At 41.3% G+C, this 5,601-nt stretch overlaps 1 pseudogene; it reads left to right on the forward strand.

Moving 5' to 3' along the window:
- Positions 1 to 5,325: 5,325 nt before the first annotated feature.
- On the forward strand, positions 5,326 to 5,429 carry LOC114008893 (uncharacterized; annotated as a pseudogene).
- Positions 5,430 to 5,601: the final 172 nt, after the last annotated feature.

Below are 5,601 nucleotides of genomic sequence, written 5' to 3' on the forward strand. Positions count from 1 at the left end.
AGGCACTGGATTCCCACATGACTGACCACAGTTTGAGTCTCATACCTGGCGGCTTGCTTTCTCATCCTCTCTCTCTCTCTCTTTCTCGCTCTCTCTCTCTCTCTCTCTCTCTCTCTCTCCCTCTGTCCACATATGGCCTATAGTAAATTAATAATAATAAAAATGAAAATGTAAAAGCAGTTTGTGGAATTAAAGTATAAGTTCATTATGGTGCAAAAAATATTTTGAAACCTATGCATAAGTTTTTCATAACACACATTTTCTTATTTTGTGAAGACTGCTTGTATTAGAGAAGAAGAAATAAAATTAACATGTAGAAGACATACACCAAGAATATCACACAACTCCATTTCATCAGCCCATGCATTGGTTTGCTGGGCCATTTTGTTTGCATGGAAAAGCTCCATTGTCAGCTATAGTTTGTGCTGCATCATTCAGTATTCTTTCTTTTTTTCTTAAAGAATTATTTGTTTGATTTTACTTATTTTTTTTTTCGGCTTGCTGCAAGGCATGCACAGTCACCAGAGAGATGGGGTGGGGGGTGAGAATGCAAGCCACCAGGTGGGCCAACCACAGTGGCCTGAACCACAGGCAGCCATGTCAGAGTCCAGTGCCTTAACCACCACGCCACCTGCTGGCTGCACATTCAGTATCCTTGGTTTCAGACAACAGGATTTCCTTTATTTTTACCAAAAAAGGAATCTATTATAGTCTATTAAGTACTGAATAAAACTTGCAGGAGGAAAACTAAGTTTGGATGCTGGAGAGTCAGTGACAATGCAGGAGAATTCCAGAAGAAATGATTAATCATTCACTGAGGCTGTTCTAGAAAAACACACAGATGTTTAAGCATCTGCAACGCTGGAAACTGAAGGGAAGAATCTTCATAGCTACTATGCTTGCTTGAAGATCCTATTCCCTGTTTGTGACTGCCTCCTTATAATGCTCTCTTCTGCTTTCAAATTTCTCCTCAGCATAACCTAGATCATAAAGAGGAACTTAGCCACAAGAGAGTGTGTGAAATGTAGTTTTTGCTTTCTAGGCTTTATAGTACAGCGAGGCAGGTGAACAAGACTTGATTTGTATTGATTTAGCAGTCTCTAATGGTTACAATACATATCAACTCCAAGAAAAGGTCTACCAGAGGAGAACTCTTTCTCTGCGTACATCCACAGTCTGTGATAGAAGTGGTACTTCCAGTGGTGATGAGTGACAGCATGCTAAACGTTTTCTCTCCTCTATGAAAACAGGTGACCGAACGAAAGGATGGACTGGGTCTTCTGGTCTTAGCATAGGCACTGATCCAGAGGACTTGGACAGGGATGTCACTGTGCTCACCACTGTTTACAGTCCGATGGAGGAGAGTGGTCACCAGCACTGACCTCCATGTTTTATTGAGGTTATTACAAAAGTTTGAGAATAACTTGATATTTAATTTCTGGTACTAATTTGAGTGTCAAGCAGTCTACATCAAAGAATAGTAAGGTGCTCAGCTTTAAAAATTTAGAGAATCACTGATATTCTAAGAATAAGAAGGAAGGGAAGACAGGTACAAAAAAGAAAATAAACCTTGTTGAATATTTAAGAATAAAAATTATGTATGATAAATATGAATTTCTATTTATGAACATAAATTAGTCATATGGTTCAAAGGAAAGGAAAGAGCATTAAATTGGAAAATAAAAGTAATAGCAAGTAATAATTACAGACTTCCTTTAAATATGGTCCTCTCAAGGACAGAGAAGTGTAATGGATCCTTTATACCACCACCAAGTTAATCTTCCTAACACATTTCTTTAATTGCCAGAGGGCATGTATGCTACCAGAAAGAGGCAGAGAGAGGGGCAAGAGGAGAAAGCACCCCCCAACGGAGTCATGCTGCAATCCCTTCTCGATTTCTCCATCCTGTTGAGATCTGGGGCACACACACACACACACACACACACACACATACACACAACCCAGTTTAATTTTTCAAGCTGCCAGAGCTGGGATTTGCACCACAGTCAGCCATGGGATCGCCTCCCCTAATCACAAGGTTATGGGGCTGGCCCCTAAAACATTTTTTCAATCATGTCACTCTCCAGTTCAAAAACTAAACCTCTCTTTATTAACTGAAAAACATCAGACTTCTAGCAGTTGGGATTCTCCACATTCTGAAGCTAACCTACCTTTTTTCCAGCTTATATAGCTTTTATATTTATAGGTTAAGCTGGTCTCTTGCTAGTCCCCATAGTGAGTGGCAAGAGCTTGCCTACCTCCATGTACTATTCATCTGCTTTCTCTGAGGGAACTCTCTCTGATTTCCTAAGTTTTATATCTATATCTATATCTGTATCTACATCTATTTATCTATCTAATAACGTATATAGTATTATTATTCTTTTTTTTTTTTGAGAGATTTTCACTGTAGGGCGCGTGCGCTCGCCAGACAACAGAGAGAGACATAGAGACAGAAAGCGAGAAATCACCCCCCGGGGGGGATGGTCACACCGCAATCCCTTCTCCTCCATTCTGCTCTCGGGATCTTGGGCACTGCACGCACACGTGCCCGGCGTGAGTTTTAAGCCACAGGGTCCGGGACACAAACCGCGGTCGACTACATGGGAGTCCAGCGACATAGCCATTACGCTAACTGCCGGTTCCCAGTATTATTATTCTTAACAATATCTCACCTCTGCACCAGTCTCTTCTATAAGCTTTCCTGTACTACTGCTCTAGCCGTGAACGAACTCTTCAACCTCAACAACTCCAGAAGCTCTAACATGCCCTCCTATGCTGCAGTCTTGATATATATGCTTTTTAGATTTTGCTTTAACACTTTCTCCAACCCCTTGAGGTCGGAGATTATATCTGATTAATGTATGTACCCCACAAAGTGCTTCGTCCAGTGATTTTCACATAGTACGGATTTCATATGTATTAGTTGTGCGTATGGCTCTGAATGATTGAATTAGAAAGCATTAAAAGAGTAACTCTCATTGGGACCAGCAGTTGGCATGATAGCTATGTTTCTGGAATCCCATGTGGTCAACTGTGGTTCGAGTCCAAGACCCGGTGGCTTAAAACTCACGCCGGCGCGTGTGCATGCGTGCCCAAGATCCCGAGAGGAGAATGGAGGAGAAGGGATTGTGGCATGGCCATCCCCCCTGGGGGGTGATTTCTCACTTTCTGTCTCTATGTCTCTCTCTGTCTTTCTGGCGAGCATGCACGTCCTATAGCAAAAACTTCTCCAAAAAAAGAAGAAGAAAAAAAAAGAGTAACTCTCATTTAAATGTATAATGGTAGTGTATAAAGGGTTGATTACACTTCTCATTTTAAAGTACTCAAATGTACTTTAAAAATAAACTTATTATAGAGTTTGTACAGTAGTATTTCTTGATTTGTAAAGAAATCAATCATTGGCTCCTAATTTTCAGAGTTTGTTGTGCTTTGTATTTAACAGTGCAGGAGGAATATGTGTCAGAGGAAGTGACCAGTCTCTATTTACATGAAACTTACTCAGGATTTTGCACAATGCTTTGCCATTTGTCAATGCTAACATATTCCTCAGCAAAAAGCCACCTCAGGTGAATTATGATTTCCTTCTTGCTCTCAGAGCAGCAGTAAGCCATGGCCACATCTAGTTACAGCTTACAGTCATTAACCACCATTACAAGAGACTCAGCCTTAACACGAACCACTTCAGTGGCTCATTGGCAGAGGCTAACATATCTGGGTTACTCAGTGTCAAATCCATTTCATGCACTTCTGTGGGACTACTTAAAGCAAAGTGAAATTATTGAGGCCTGTGAGGTATAATAAATTGACTCCTAGAAAAACTCCTTCAATGCCAGGCAACTGGGTATGTATGCTATGGAATTAAAAATATATAGAAGTATATACTGTTGTAAATCAAGATATTTTCTTGGCTAGATTGCGGTCGGCTCATGGGTCTGCTCTTTTTTCACACAAAAGAGGTTGAACTTTGTTTTTTTTTTCTTCCCCTCAAGAGCAGCACCTTACGATGCCACATAATTCCAAAGGATAGCAGAAAGTAATCTTCTCTTCCTTCATGGGTTTCAAGAGCTAATCCCCAGGGTGAAAGAGAAGAATTTTATGATTTATCAGCTGCCTTTTTTAAACACTTCACTAGTGAATTATTGCAATCTACATGAGGCGCTCAAAATAACAACTCCCTCTAAACCCTAGTCGTCATTCAATCACTGAAGAAGAGGACAGGAAATACGAACAGTGTAAAATGGCAGTTCTTTTCTTGAAGCCAAGAAAAGAAGAGATTCATGTAATCATTAAATTCTGCCACGAGTCACTATATTAGAAGTGAAAAATTTGATCAAAAATGGGATAGAGTCCAATGGAGGTATTTGACATATATTATTTTTACCAGTAGGATTGACAAATTTTAATAGGATCAGATGGTAGAGATTTCTTGTAGTCAAGAAGAACTCCTTGGAGAGGGAAGAGAACATTGTAGGCTCTCTCTTTCAGATTCTTTTTGTCATTACCTCTGTACTTTAATCTATATCCAAGGAGAACCTAAATAACAATTGTAAATGGTCCTCAGTGGAACAATACTGGTTGTCTGTTATTCTATGCCAGGTAGAGTGAGAAAAATTGCTCCTGCCTGCTGGGTAGAAATAACGCAACCACTTCTGCAATTAAAAATGAGAAAATCCAGGACTGGCCCCATGGCCTGACAGCTTCGGAAGTCAGATCCCACATGGCTGACTGCAGTTTGAAATCCAACTTGGCAGCTTAAGAAACACACACGTGTGTGAGCATACATGTCCAGAATCCCGACAGGGTGGAGAGATAGAAGGGAAGGGATTGCAACATGACCATGTCTCACTAGGGATCCTTTCTCCTTCACTCTCTGTGTCTCTCTAGCAATTAAACAAAAGAAAAGAAAAGAGGGGCCAGCGGGTGGCATGATGGTTAAGGGTGCTGGACTCCCACATGGCTGACTACAGTTCAAGTCCTGGACCTGGTGGCTTTTTCGCTTTCTCTCATTCTCTTGCTCTCTCTTGCTCTGTCCCTCTCTAGTCAAAATAAGTAAATAAATAAATAAAGCTAAATAAAATAATTATTAAAAAAAAAAGAAAAGAAAGGAAAATCTAGAGCCAGGCAATGGTGTGGTAGTAACACAAGTGGACCCACACTGTAGATGTCTTGAGTTCATGTCAAGGGACCTCCCTAACTACTCTGGGCACATGCATCTAGATCAGCAGAGACCGGGGGTGGTGGGGGGAGATCGTGGTATAAAGACCCTTTTGAGGTCTCTCTTTCTCTCTTACAAGTAAACGAAGTTAAAAAATAAAAATGATGATCCTTTTGTAGCTCGTAAGCGTGATGAGTGGGTGTTCACTCTATTGTTCAAGATGAGCTTTTCTCATGCATTGTTATATCATCAACATAGCACTTGTCTGATATAAAAAATATAAAGATGAGAAAATCCAAACTTGGGAAGCCGCGTGGGGCGCCCGGCGGAAGCCGCGCGGGGCGCGGGAGCTCATGCCCCCGGAGCAGCGGCGCCCGCCAACGAAAGAAGGCCCCCGCAGAAGCAGCAGCCACGGCGCCCGCCCATGGAAGACAGCCCAAGGG

The sequence above is a fragment of the Tupaia chinensis genome, unplaced genomic scaffold, assembly GCF_000334495.1.
Source record: "Tupaia chinensis unplaced genomic scaffold, TupChi_1.0 Scaffold000410_1, whole genome shotgun sequence".
Taxonomy (NCBI): Eukaryota; Metazoa; Chordata; class Mammalia; order Scandentia; family Tupaiidae; genus Tupaia; species Tupaia belangeri.